Source organism: Nilaparvata lugens, chromosome 6 (assembly GCF_014356525.2).
Source record: "Nilaparvata lugens isolate BPH chromosome 6, ASM1435652v1, whole genome shotgun sequence".
NCBI lineage: Eukaryota > Metazoa > Arthropoda > Insecta > Hemiptera > Delphacidae > Nilaparvata > Nilaparvata lugens.
Genome location: NC_052509.1, coordinates 24,444,873 through 24,459,541, shown reverse-complemented (window position 1 = coordinate 24,459,541; position 14,669 = coordinate 24,444,873). Strand labels below are relative to the sequence as shown.

Below are 14,669 nucleotides of genomic sequence, written 5' to 3'. Positions count from 1 at the left end.
AAAACACACACATATGTCAACTGGGTAAGGGTAAATTTTTGAAAAAATGGAATTCAATGAACAATACGGCGGCCGCCTGGAGAAACGCTGGCCAGTCTACATAATCAATTTGTGTAGCAGACAAAAAAGGCGGGAAATGTTGCAAAAAACCTGATAGGGTCCAAACAAGAGGCGGCTGTTGCTACTCTCAAGGAAAATTCTATGCAGAAAACTGGCGGAAAAGCGAGCACAGTTTTTCAATGCAGGGGGGCAGATGCAGGCAACATGAACGATGAAGTGGATGAAAAATAAAGAAAACACATGACAATAGAATGCGACGATATGCGTATGACCGACTGGTTGCAGCAAATTATTTACAGGGGCAGGGCGCCTACACACGTACCACACAAGTGAAGTGGTTCGAAAAAAATCAACATCTCTCCTCGCAGTACAGACTGAGGCCTTAAATAAATTTCCATACCTATACATTATTGAAAGAGTAGAATCATACAGGCGTACTGTTGGACTGGGGTATTTCAATGGACACACAACCAGCATACGTTAGAGACGCAGTTTTTGTTTAATTTCGGAGGCGTATCACTCACAGATTTTGTTTCACTCGAAAACAGAAAGTTGAGGTTTGGGTGAGGTTGTTCGAGGTTGGACCAGTTGAGTGGTTGAATAATAGCTAAATTGAAGATGTGCTGCTGTTCGAGCTCAATGCTCTTTGAGTTTGTTTTTCAAGAAAGTTGTTAGAACTGAACCATTCATAACTTTTTCAATCTTGTAATTTAAATTAGAAATTGTCAAGAGTAATCGAGCTTCATGAACTTTGAGTGTTTCCCAAGAAAACTAATTGCAGTTGTAATAATTATTGAGAGTCGAAGTTTGAATAAAATACAATTGATAGAATTAACATTGTAGTTATAACTATTGTAAATTTGATTAATTTATAATTGTATTGCCACTAGTTGCACAATCCGTTAAACTACATCGAAAATTGTCATACAATAAATTAAAATTGAGGAAAAAATACCGTACAATGATATTCATAAAATTGAAATTCGAAGTTACATGTACAGCTAAAAATACAAATAATGCAGCATGAAGTAATAAATTACAGAATAAATATTGTCATACTGAGAATAAATAATATTCAATTTAGAAAAAACAAAATTGATTTGGATATTATTTGAGATTGGAGCAATAAGTAGGCTACTGTATTAGATTGTACTAATGCTTCATGGTGGTGTATCATGCTTTCGAAGTGAGGAAAGGAGGAAAAGTCCATCAAACAATCATGTATATTTTGAACAGACAATTATTTGAAAGAAGCCAGTTGTTCAGAACAAGCATTACTTATTCATCAAAATTGCAATAAACGAATGGTTGGCGATACAAAGGCAGGCTTCACTTTGAGCTGCGCCATCGATAGCTTGAAGCCAGCACATTGAAACCTTGAAATAACAAGCCACACCGCGACGACGCATGCCAAACATTTCCAAACGGTTCAGATATATATCTCTAATAGACGATAAGAGAATTCCCGAAACCATTGAAACATCAATACACTCGGTAGGCATTCACACTGACAATGGAGGGGAAAAAATTCCCCGCTGGATTTTATTTAGTTTGTAATTTTTCCATACGCTTTTCAAAAAATGAACACAAGAGATATATAGGTGGGTTGGAGGTAGGTAGGAGGGTGTAAAGAAAAACTCAATTGGAAAAGGCAATATGGGCGACCGATTGTAAACAATAATTTAGTATGCGAAGGTTGATTCCATTGTACGAAATTGAGACCGGTGAGGGTGGGGAGTTTGGTTAGGCGGAGGATGAGGCGATTCAAATGATGGAATAAAAACGAAACCGAACACTCGACGACAATGAAAGGAGAAGAAAAACTAGAACGAGAAAAAACCGCGGGAGAGAAGAGAAAAAAGTGAAAAACTGGAAAACAGAACGGAGATCGGTTTGGGAATAGCAAGCGGTCGCGGAGCACCTCCACGTTTCTGCTGACGCGACACAAAAGCGGTCCGACGCCTGGTGTCGTCATTCGATAAGGGGTGGAGAAGGGGTCAGATCAAAACCACTGCCGAGATCGGGGCTAAAAAAGATCTCGAAAAAATTCACAATACACGGCGAATAATGTTTCAGAAATCAAATTACGCAGTATTTTTGATTGATGACTAATTTATATAGATATAGGCGTATCGTTGTGTCCCCAAATGCGCGTCCACCGGACCCGGATATGCTTTTTTATTTTATTTGAAGCCCTCCAGAGGATAAATCCAATTTCGGAGCTGGGGACGGTCCTTGGCGGGGGGTGAACGCGTCCCGGAATTAAATTTTTATCCGTCGAACTGAACGCGACGGGACGAATAGGCAACAGAAAAACGGCGCGCGAGCCTACGAGCCCACTATGAAAGAGGACAACACAATAACCTACGGAAACAGAACAGCACGCGACAGCATGTGGCTGCTTCATTTACAAACAGAATATGCACATTTCATCCGCGAATATCAGCCACACATCTATGAAGGCATCGCTGCATCACTCAAAAATGTATGCCAGGTTCACGGTAGTGATACAGTTACATTGCAATAATCCAACAAGTAGAATGAACTGAAGGTATCTAACACAAGATTATAGCAATCTAATGGGATTATGATATTATTAAATTATGAAAAATTAAATTATGAATTATGTGATTATGGAATATAATGTTATTCCATTTTTTATTGATAAGTGATAAGAGAATCCTGTTCTTTTCGTGAATCTTGTATCTTCCTTTCTCCTCACATACTATTGTATACAGGTATCATGAAGAACTGTTTCGGCTGAAAATTCTTAGTACAATTTCAAACTCAAGATCAGGGTAATTGAAAATAAATGAAGAATGATCATCAGGTAATTCATCAACAAAACAACATCACAGTTCCTCGTGTGGTACCTCGTTCCTACGTACGTGTATAAAAACGTCATTTGATTGTCGATGGCATTTTAGCATTGTCTACTTTAGTTGAGCATTGCCTACCTTAGTTGAGCATGCCAGTTACGTTGAGTAGCTCAGTCAAGTTGGGCAATGCTATTCTTGACAGCATAGCATACTCGCTTCGGTACGCGAATCCCTAATCCCAGCTTATTTGCAATATATCCGGACCTACGCCTAGGTTCCAGGCAGGTGTTCCGAACTGTGATAGGACACGTTCCATCTCTTAAAATTCAATTTGTAAATCGCATTTAGATGTGGAACACTTTGACGGTGCGTGAATATGCCAGCAGAACATGGAGGGCACTTCATAGACCCATGGTGAGGTTTGCAAATGTATTAGTCCTATCACCGCTGCTGATAACAATTTGATTTTGCCGAAAATATAGATGAACTACATAGATCTATATAGATGAACTTAGCTCTTAGGCGAGTTGCATCCCATTACAATTTACAGATACAAACAATGATAATTGGGAAATATGTGCTACCCAAATGCTAGTGTATAGACCATACTATCGATCGTGACTGCCTGAGAATGAAATCAGATGCAGGATAGTTTTCCATTGACATACAAGTGAAGATCAAGTCACTGAACATGGTCAAGTACCTCAAAAAAGTGGACGGTCATGACTAATAAGAAGGGAGTCATGACAAAAGGAATAAACCTATTCACAGACGTTTCACAAAAATATTTTACTATGAATTAGACACTGAATCACATACTTAGGATCATTGAAGTAATAATTATTAACAATGATGACAATTGTTCCATTAAATTACCAGGGAGCTTGAAAGTGCCTCATGAAACTCAAGTTACCGTGAGCCCTAATGGATTGGCAATAATTAATCAATGCATGACTATTTATTATTAATGGGATTAGCCTATGGCTTTAATAGTGAGTAGGCTCAATGCAGTGTAGATTAGAACACAAATCAATATTATGCTTAATATTTGAATTACTACCAATAAATATTTTGCGTTCTATTGTATATAAATTGAAAAATTAATTCATTTTTTTATCAGTGAAATTCATGGAATATAAATTTGCTTATAAATAAAGGACTATAATCTCGAACTGCATGCATGCCGTATTCAATTCCTATAAAGCATTGTACATTGTTTTTTTGTGTAGTTGAGAAGTTGAAATTAACAAAAACCACAGATTTTATTTAAAGTTAGAAAGACCGGTTTCGGTTGTTACACTATTGTCAATCAAACTGAGTCTATGCCAATTGTCAAACTGAGTTTATCAGAGATTGGCAATGGTGTAACAACCGAAACCGGTCTTTCTAACTTTAAATAAAGTCTGTGGTTTTGACAATTTCCTAGTCTTTTGATTTAATTGTACATTGTAGTAGAATAGAGTTTCAAAGAGATCAGAGAACTGAATATGTATTGAAACATGTTGTTTATTATGGAGAACACTGGAGCATCATGAAAATTGTGATAGCCCAGGTTCCCGTGACCAGCAAAACTTACAAAATTTAAGGCGAGTCAATCTTGTGAAAAAATTCTAGTCTCATTATTTTTAAATGCATCAGTCTATTTTGGTTGACTATAGTGAGATTCACTTGAATCTGTCAGCAGTGGTTGTACGGTTGAAAAGCATTCGTATTATTAAGGGACGCTGACAGATTGAAGAGAATCAACGGACGCTTCAGACTGACGACAGCGGTTACCAACTTTTTTATTTTGCAAAATCTATGAACCGTCTGTTTGTCTTCTTCCGTCGTAAATTTTTCTCGGCTTTTCCGCTTTCCCGATTTCCATATTCTCTCGTCATCCGTGCACAAAGAGAATGACCACTCGTCAAACGACCGCCATTTTCTCGTAATACTACCCGACTGAATTTCCCCAGAATTTAAAAACTGACAATAACTACACCCTGCAATGTGTATGCGGTAGCTTATCAGGTAAGTTGCTGTCAAAAAAGAATTTTCAAATCCCCCAGAAAGAATTCGAGATCACAAGTTTGGTTGGTTGGCTTCGGTAGCTGATTCTTCGAACTGACATCACATCAGATCTGCTCGTTGCAGCCAGTGAGTATAGAATGAATATAATACAGTATTACATCATTGTATTATTATACTATATTACATTCGCCATCTAATTGTCTTTTTTCTTTAGGGCTACCTTTGAATATAAATCTGAGTACCCTTTTCAAATTATTTCGTCACGTGACGATATATTTGAAAAGGGTACTCAGATTTATATTCTTATTTGTATATTACATTCTCTTCTCACTGTATGCAGCACACAACAGCAGAGTATAAGACTACAAATAAATGAAAAAAAAACTACATAAATCAATTGTGAGATCCTAGAAGCCCACCCGGAAAACCATAAGGAAATGTTTCAATACTAGGAAATAATTAGTTTTAGAATACTAAATTCTTTATAAATGCTCTTGGGTAGGATGTCAGCTACATGAAAAATTCCACGTACATTCTATACTCATAATTAATTCTATTTTATGATGAACAGCTATTGAACACTGTTGATCACTGTAATCAATCTAGAGGGGATTTCATGTTATACTTCCGATGAATAATCACTTGTATTTCTATAAAAAAAATAGTCCGAAATAATAATGTTTTAATTATTGGAGAAATATGCCCACTTTTCGCAAAAAATGACCAATAAAATTTTCTTATATCGACCTTAGAATTCGAGATGATGTATATAGATTTTTCGATATTTTAAAATGTCAATAACTAGAAAACTATCAGGCAAAATCAAAATATGGTTCGGAAAAGGAAGAATTTTTCAATCTAAGATTGATATAATTTCTTCCTTTGTTAGACGTTTTTCAACTTACCACTCAAAGTTGAAAAAGTACATTCTCAAGTTCTAAGCCAAATTTTAATCAATTCGAACGCTCATAAAAAGCTCAAAAACGTCAAAGTAACAAATTGTATGAATCTTATAGGACATTTCTTCCTCTTTCCAACAAAATACTTAGAATGAGATTTTGACTGATAGTTTTCTAAAGTTAGTGACGTTATTCAAAAATATCGAAGAATCTATATATCTCGAAAACTAAGGTCTACGTAAGAAAATTTTACAAGATATTTTTTGTAGCAAATTTCATGTAGAATCTACGATCTTCGGCTGTAAAACCTTTAGTAGGACGACACTCCGTAATATCTTTGGTTAGCTTAAAAGAAAGTAGAATGATGATGAATTTATTAGAGATCTAAAGAGACGAAAAATACTTGCAGCAGTGAAGAGCAAAAGAGACTCCAGCAATCATACATAACACGAGTGGAGGAGGAGGGATGACTGGCAATTGGTATGGGGAGGGGGGCAATGTAAATGCTCCGGAAAACCGAAAAGTGTGCAACAAATCAGTTTCCTGTTTACAGGATATCGGTTTTAAGGGGTGGAAGGAGGGAGGGGAATTGTGGTGTAAGAGGGTCGTTGAGCAGTGATTTCTGGGGTGGGGGGTGATTGCATGAAGAGAGTAAGAGAGAGCATGGGAGAGAATTAGTTAGAGTGAGTGAGAGAACAGTCATTTTGTGGCCGCCAGTTGCACAAAAAGGCTCAAAGTAATCGACTCTGGTAGCCGACACTCACGCACCCATGCACACACGCCGGAGCGGCATCATGTTGGAGAGGTTAGGGATAAGCCTCAACTCTGTATCACGTGGTATATCTATATCTGTCCCAAAAACTACCCCAAAAACGAGTATTTTATCAGCTGCATAATGTGAAAGGGATGGAAGAAAATGCCTAGTTCAATATACTGACAGCCAAAAGTTATCATAGACAAATCAAAAGAACGTAATTTACAATAACTGAATAACGGGATAATCCTCGTATATCAATGAAAAGTTTATATTATATCATAATGTGTTATAATAGGAAATGATATACCGGGAGAAGTACAACTCTACAGATTTTATTCCTAGAAATAATACAATTTTTCTTCAGATTGAAAAAATGTGAGCTGCAGATAAGATGAGGAGGTTGAGTAATCTTTTTCCCAATTGAAATTGGTTTTTTCTAGATACAACTTCTATTACCTACCGTATCACAGGGGTCAACATAAAACGAATTGGAATAAGAATAAAAAGTGTAAATGATTTGGATAATGATTAATTAGGGTTGACCCAATACATACACTTATACTGTATATATGAAGATGTATTGGTATTAATATTATATTATATAAGACGGTGCCTATCATGAATGTGTATCTAAGAATCCATCTTAATGTTTATCAATTAGTAACAGATATAATCAGGTGAAAGTTCACCTCAACTCATCACAGACTGACAACATAACAAATCAATAAAAAATTAGTTCGTTCAAAGGTCACATTGGTTATAAATGGAAAACTCTAACTTCATTTAGAATGTAGAGGTTATACCGGTTGGTGGGTTGTAAAATTTCAGATTCAAAATCAACAATTTACATAAATTTTCTTTTAAGGGCAGGATGATGAGTGAGGTTGGCAGGAGGTAGAAAGAGCAAGAAAAGGCAATCACGGAAACAGAATTTCTAGAGCGGGGTTCGAGCGGAAATTATAATATTTAACGAAAAGAGAGAGTCGGTGTGTTTTTTATTATTTTATTATTTTGCCACAGCAGCGAGCGAGCTACGAGCTTCAACGTCAGACTTTAATAATAAAGAGCGGCAACTAATATAAATTTATTATTAATTTTTCTTTCTCTCATCTCTCAACCAACCTCTCCCACACCCTCACTCACTCTCTTCTACACTCCCAACCTCCCAGCTACAGTGCAGCCGTGGCCCCCCGGTAAACGCTTTTTAATTAAATTACACTGTTTGTGCGATATTAAAATTTACAGGGCGTCTCCTACTCGCAAGCAATTTAATAAAGTAAAATATTAAATATCCAATTAGGTTTACTGGACGCCTAACGAGGTGACTCCGGGACTGTGATGGTGTTATCATACCCGGCTCTAGTTGCTGGGTATTAAACAGGTCTATCAAGTCGTACCAAGATATCGTGATCTAGTTGCAGAGAATAGAGGTATACCAACTTTGTGTTTTGAAATGCCATGATCTAGGTGCAGAGTATAGAAGAGATGTGTAAACTGGGAACTAAATCCATAATTTTAACACTATTATTCCTACAAATTTGGAATGATAAAATGATGAAACCATAATTTTTTAGGGTATTTCATCCCAAAATATATCAAAGTCATTGGCGAAAAGAGGAATCCAAACAGAGCACATGAAGTGAAAGTGAGTGATACTAGAATGAATAAAGCCACAATAAAAGTCATCCTACTACTTTGGTTAAAAAGAAGTACATAAAGACTAAAAGTAGGGGTTAGAAGTAAAGGGGTTTCAAGATTAAAAATGGCAGTAAGACTTTGTTAGAAATCTTCATACCTAGTAGAATCTCATAGTTGACACAATGTTACCACAAAAGAACATAATTTTCAATTTTTTATGAACATTTATGAAAAATTATTTACATTCGATGATAATACTTTTTGTCATTGATTGAAATCTCAAATAATTGTGAATATCGTTGATTGAAATCTCAAATAATTTGGAATTTATGAATCAAGTAATTTTGACTCATTGCATCATGTGTTAGCTGAGAACAATTGATTTGGCACAGCTTTCAGATTCTTAACGAAAACTATCAGTCAATATAACAGAAATTAAAATACAGTTCGTGACAAAAAACAACATAATTCAATCCAAAAGGCTACCAACACGAATAGGCTCGGTATAGAGTCATTGACCACCATCTATTCGCTTGATAAACTCCTTGTCATAGAATGAGTGGGAGAGAGACAATAACCGAGAATGTACACGATTTCCTGGACAAACCCCCTTTGCCGACCACAACCCCGCAACAATGGTCCTCAGCATTTCCACCAGACGACAAGCTTTTCCTCCTCCTCCCTCCCACCACCGCAACACAAGCACACAGATACAAAGCAAAAGATAAGGGGTGGTAGGTAGCTTCCCCCACACCTTATACAGGATAGCTTAAGCTAACTAATGTCAACATAGGCGAAACAACGACAATTCTACCCCCCCTCCACGCACCAACCAATACAAGCCTTGGTGCTTGACACAAACCAGCGAAAGCCTGATAATGATAATAATGATTAGAACGGCGATAATTTGAATCCATAGAGCAACAGCAGCAGCGAATCTAGGCGTCGAGACTCTGTTCTGCAGCTATTTGAATTTCAAGTGTTCCCCTCCCTTCGCCACGGTTCGGACAATGTTTCTATGGCAGCGGGGGAGGGGGTACGTCAGAAAGATGAGCAGTGACAAGGATCGCTGTCACTGAAGGGTGTAGGAGGGGTTAGGTAAAGTGGTAGTAGTTAAGAAGAGATGAGGAGGGAGGGAGTTAAGAATCGAGTAGCAGTGGTAGTGAGTGACCCAGGCCTACTCATTATGCAAAACATTAATCATGTTGATGGGTAGCCGTGTTTCCATATTCTGTTTACCCTAGCCAATGTCTACATTCTCTCTCCATAATGTATGGCTCCCTTGTTTGTACACTCTTCCCTTTCCAAGAGGCTCCCTGCCATGGCCGACATCCTATATAATGTATTATGTATATATGCATAAGTTTGGCTCACTCCATTGTACTAATAGTAGTTGATGGCCACGACTAGTCAAGTCGACAGAAATGAAAGATAGTTGGTGCAAGAGAGAGGAGTTATCAGGTGGTTGGACCACAGCACTATCCTTTTGAAGGCATTGAGGGAGGAGCAGAGCAGTTCGCCGGTATAATGTTGGCAATCCTCCGTGGACCGGGATTGTACATTATCAGCACAGGACATGTCTACAAGCAACATTACTCATTCGTCAATTGAGCGCACATTACCATCAGAGCCAGAGCCTTGTCCGATAAAACTGAGCAATGAACTTCTATATGCCGAATTATACCTTCAGTTATGTAGTTATTACTTCTCACTCTTCAGATACCAACTATTGCTTCTTATATATGGCTAGCACTAATCGGATCTGACTGATCCGGTAAAATAAACTGAAATAAAAAACGAAAAATGACTAAATGGTATATTGTGTGATGATATGATCAAGGGAAAGATAATTTTACATAGTTGTCAATTTTTACTCGCCGCCTCATCACGTCGGGAATGTACTCTATGCGAATTGGGTAAAGATAGGAATAAATGAGGTGGATATTAGGTTCTATGTTTAGTTTCAATATATATTTGAAATGAGGAGCAAAACGGGCCGTGAGAAAGTGTCTATGGACTTATAAGTTTCCATTAAAACTTTGTAAACTATAAAGTATGTGGTAGCTTTGAAGACAAGTAAAATAGTGCTGAGAGTTGAAAAGCGTAACTAGGGGAAAAATGCACTTAGTAATAGAAACCAATCTAAAAATACTGGTCATATTTTTTAGTGGAATAGAGAGTGCAAGCTGAGCTGAACATCTGCCGGTGTTGATGGAGAAACGAGAAGGAAGCTCACCAAAGTGATCTATCTGCGGAGGACGGAGATGTGAACAGAGTGAGAGAGTTGCTTTCACGTTGAGAATGATAGACTTGAGCATAGAGAGAATAAGAAATAAGTTATTGTATGGAGTAAATTGATTTGAGCAAAATACAGAAGGAGAGGTGAGAGGGATTGAGAGAGTGACGGAGAGATAGTTGGGAGAATTTCAAGAGAGAGTAAGATTGATTGATTGATTGATTGATTGAGAACTTTATTTATGTAGATTACAATATATAAGACATAGAGAGGGAGAGAGAGAGAGAGAGAGAGAGGAGAGAGGAAGGAGAGAGAAAACGTGAAGGAGAAAGAGAGAGAGAAAAAGGTCAAAGGAATGGAGTGTGAGAGCGAGGAAGAGAGAGAAAACTGAAAACGTAGAGGAAATAAGGAGCATAGATAATTATGTAGAGTGGAAGATTATTGGAAAAGAAGTAAGGGAAAGGAAAAGAATGGATTTGTATTTATACGAAAATATATATACAATAAAAGCATTGTTAAGAAGAATAATTCCAAAAAATAGATAACAAAGGGAAATGAGTGGAAGGCTGATAGAAACGAAGGAAAAATGGAGATAAGGAAGAAGATAGAAAAAAAGAAGAAGAAGAAGAGAAATAAGAAGAAACATGTAAGTAATTTCCGCAGACAGAGTTGATAGCAGCAATATGTGTATTTAGAGGTGTCGAGGGCGGCGGCGGGTTTACTGCTCTCACTCATGCTGTAGATCGGATGATATGTGGACTTTTAATAGTAATGTATGAACCTACTGTATTTAGTACATGTCCAGCGGCTATTCCAGTACTTGCGCTCATTACTAACATAACATCTGCCATGTATTAGAGCACTCATGTACAGTGTTCAAAGAAGGCTTTCCTCATCCTTCATCACCCTCTTTTGATGTTGTTCTGCTTTATATACTTATACCTCCACCTTCGCGGTCGCATATACTACTTCAATTCATTCATTATTCTTTCAAACCCTATTCTTTTTCCTATTTTCTTGGTATTCCTCTCAATTCTGTACTCCGTCTTGCACTCGATCATTCCCTATCTTTGTCTTCTTTCGAGTTATTTTTTAGTTCTAATTCGTTTTCTTGACTTCCTTCTTCCTCTTGTGCATTCATTTTTCATTTGACTTCTTCTTCATCATCTTCTACTTCTCCTCCTTCTTCATCTTCCTTCTCTTTTTCGTCTCTTCCTTCTTCTCCTTTATACTCTCCTTTCTATCCTCTTTGTTCCTCCTCCTTCTCTTCAACCTCATTCTCTCCCATCCCCTTTTCTCTCACTCTTCATAATTTGAGACGTTCAAATTTCTTGACCTAGTCCTCTCCATCCTCTGACTCTCTCACAATAATCTCCTCCTTCCTCTTAGTAATTCTTTCATATTTTCAATCAACCGTCACTTTCCAAATGTGTCTTATCTTTCCCGATTTCTTCCACGTTTTTCTTCTAATTTCTCTTGCAACTGTGTCAGTACAGTCATCAGGTTACACGTACCAACTTGCCATACAAAGCGTTAATACCGCGATAAGTTACATAGGAAACGTACGGCGTATTTACGTTAGCAAGTCTTTCTCGTTGGTGAATGATATTGTGAGCGGGAGTCGGTGGCGGCTTATTTTATAGCGCCGCCTATTTAGCATAATACGCTAAACTCTTTGCTCACTAGTCAATAAGTTGGAATGTTGGAAAGCTAAGGTAGAGCGTTCAGAAGTGCAAAGAAATTCATGCGCTATGTGGAACGATAATTTTTATGCTCGTTCAAGAATTATTACACCACTTGATAGCGAAGCAGTCACTAAGATTAAATGTACAAATAATTCATATATATTTTGATACATATATTTTAACAGAATACTTTTAAAAAATTCAAAGAGATCTAGCGAAATGTTGCCTTTTCAGACTAATCACTCGAACCAATCTAATTGATCAATTCTCTGGAGTAACGTGTCATAAATTCTTGATACTTATTGAGTACAAGCTAGAACTAGCAAAAGCGGGATTCGCAGACAAAAATATACGATTACTATTACAAATTACTTGGAAAACTAGCATGTTTTAACCAAATAAATATTGTCCATTTGTGAAAACTCTTACATGAGATGTGATAAAAATATTAATTTCCCGTTTCTCTAATAGGATGAATGGTTTAACTACTCTTTCTATGCAAATATATTCGTTCAAAACCAATACATGTAACAACAAATTGAAACTAGAAAATGGCATTAATGTCCGAAACATCTTGTGATAAAATAATTGAGAAGGGTACTAAGTTTAATATTTTATTTAAATTGATACTATTTTGAAATGATTTACGCTGTATCTAATTCCACTGAGAACATCTTATAACACTATAATGTTGCTTTTCAGAATAGAATAGAAGGTTTCGAAAAAATGTTGAATCCATTTTAGGACAAGGGTTGCAGTAGCATTCAAAAACTACATAGTTCACTACACACTACATTCAAGTTATGCCCTTAGTTACTATGCCCACATTACAGAGTCTACACTCCACTCTACATCCATGAAATGAGTTCAACCACAGCTGAAAAATCGATATATAGTTGATGCCGCCTCACGATGACAGCCAAGAAAGATAATATATAGAAGATATCATAGATCTACAGATATGGATGACATAGTGGTTCGTTATGCAGCGCGTGCTACGCATTATTATGCGAGGGTGCACTATCGTGAGATTCACTTCAAACTGGCAGCATCCACTATAAACAACTTCAATGCCTCCCATTCAACCAATGCTGACAGTTGAAAGTGAATCTAACTATAGTGAAAGCGTGTTCATATGTGTCTGTATATGATGTGTATGTGAGTAGTGTGAGTTTGTGTGTATGTGAGATGGTTGACGCCTGTTTTTCGATTATTTGTGATGAAGAAGGGTCATATGGGGTAAAGCCGCATTGAACTCACACGCCTGCCTAATGTTGGGGTGGAAGGTAGAAGAGGTCCCTAGCACAGGAAGATGGCCTTTGAGCCTCTGTTCGGCTCATATGACCCACTAACTTCTTTCTCTCATCTAAATGTGTGTCACTAGTTGAACAATTTATTTGGATTCAACTTTGTGGGAGCACGATGTGTTAATTTCTTGAAATTTTCTCTTGAAGTAATTGTGCAATGGAAATTGAAAAACTATAATGTTGTAATAAAGTAATAGATATTATTGTAATGAAGTAATATCTTAATATAATTATTTAATATCTATATAATAAGAGAGAGTAGGGTTTTGTTTATTCGTGTGTTCGTTTGTTCGCATCAAAACATGTCAACTTGTGGATTGCATACCGGAAAAACGGAAATGATTTAGATCTCCAAATTTTGCACATAGATTCTAAAAAAATATCAATCTCGTGTACCTCGAAGTCCAAATTTCAATTTTCCTTCTGGATTTTTCATAATTAATGTTCAAATGTGTTGAAATTATGGGACATACGATTTCATACGGCGATCCCACATTCAAATCATATGATAAAATTAAAAAAAAAAAACAGCTGATCTATTATTGTTTTCTACCTGATTCAACTTAACCTCAAATTTCACTCATTTTTGAAAAATCATAACTCAGTATTCATTGGAGATAGAGAGTTCTGAATTATCTCATTTCATTCAGAATTTTTTTAATCTAAAAAAAGGCGAGAGTAAATTTTTCTGTCCGACTACGAGATTTGGCAGAAATAGCTGAAAACTGGAGAATGAGCCGAAAATACGAGGTTTTTGGGCCATTCTGTATCTAGCACAAGGAAATTTTGCATGAAGAAATTGATTCTGGACTTCTCTTATGTACCCAAATAATATAATTAAAAAATCAGAACTACAACATAAATTGCATGCATCAATGTATATAGTGACTGGACTATTCCTTATTAACCGAGGATGGTTATAGGCCTATTTTCGTTTCTTCAAGATTTGATCACATCAAGTTTTCAGTTTGTCAAGTTTTCAATTTGACATGCTTCCAGTTGTATGGAAGCAGCTGAACATTTTTTCAAAAAGGAAAATTGGAAGATAGGTATGATTGGGAATCCTATTCGAATAATAAAAACAGGTTTTCCGTCACACCCAAATTTCGTGCACCATTTTTGAAAGGCCAATTTGAATCCAACTTCATTTTTTCAAATTGGAAGGTGGTCATATAATACATGATTTCGATACAGGAAAATATGGTGAAAACCGCCGCACATCGATATGTCAAACCTTCCAAAAGTTATTCTAATTCAA

The 14,669-nt window shown here is 36.7% G+C and overlaps 1 protein-coding gene across 7 annotated transcripts in view; it reads right to left on the bottom strand.

The window, feature by feature from the left end:
• Positions 1-14,669, bottom strand: part of LOC111054325 (protein bric-a-brac 1) — a 547,242-nt gene that overhangs the window by 236,712 nt on the left and 295,861 nt on the right. The window lies entirely within an intron of this gene.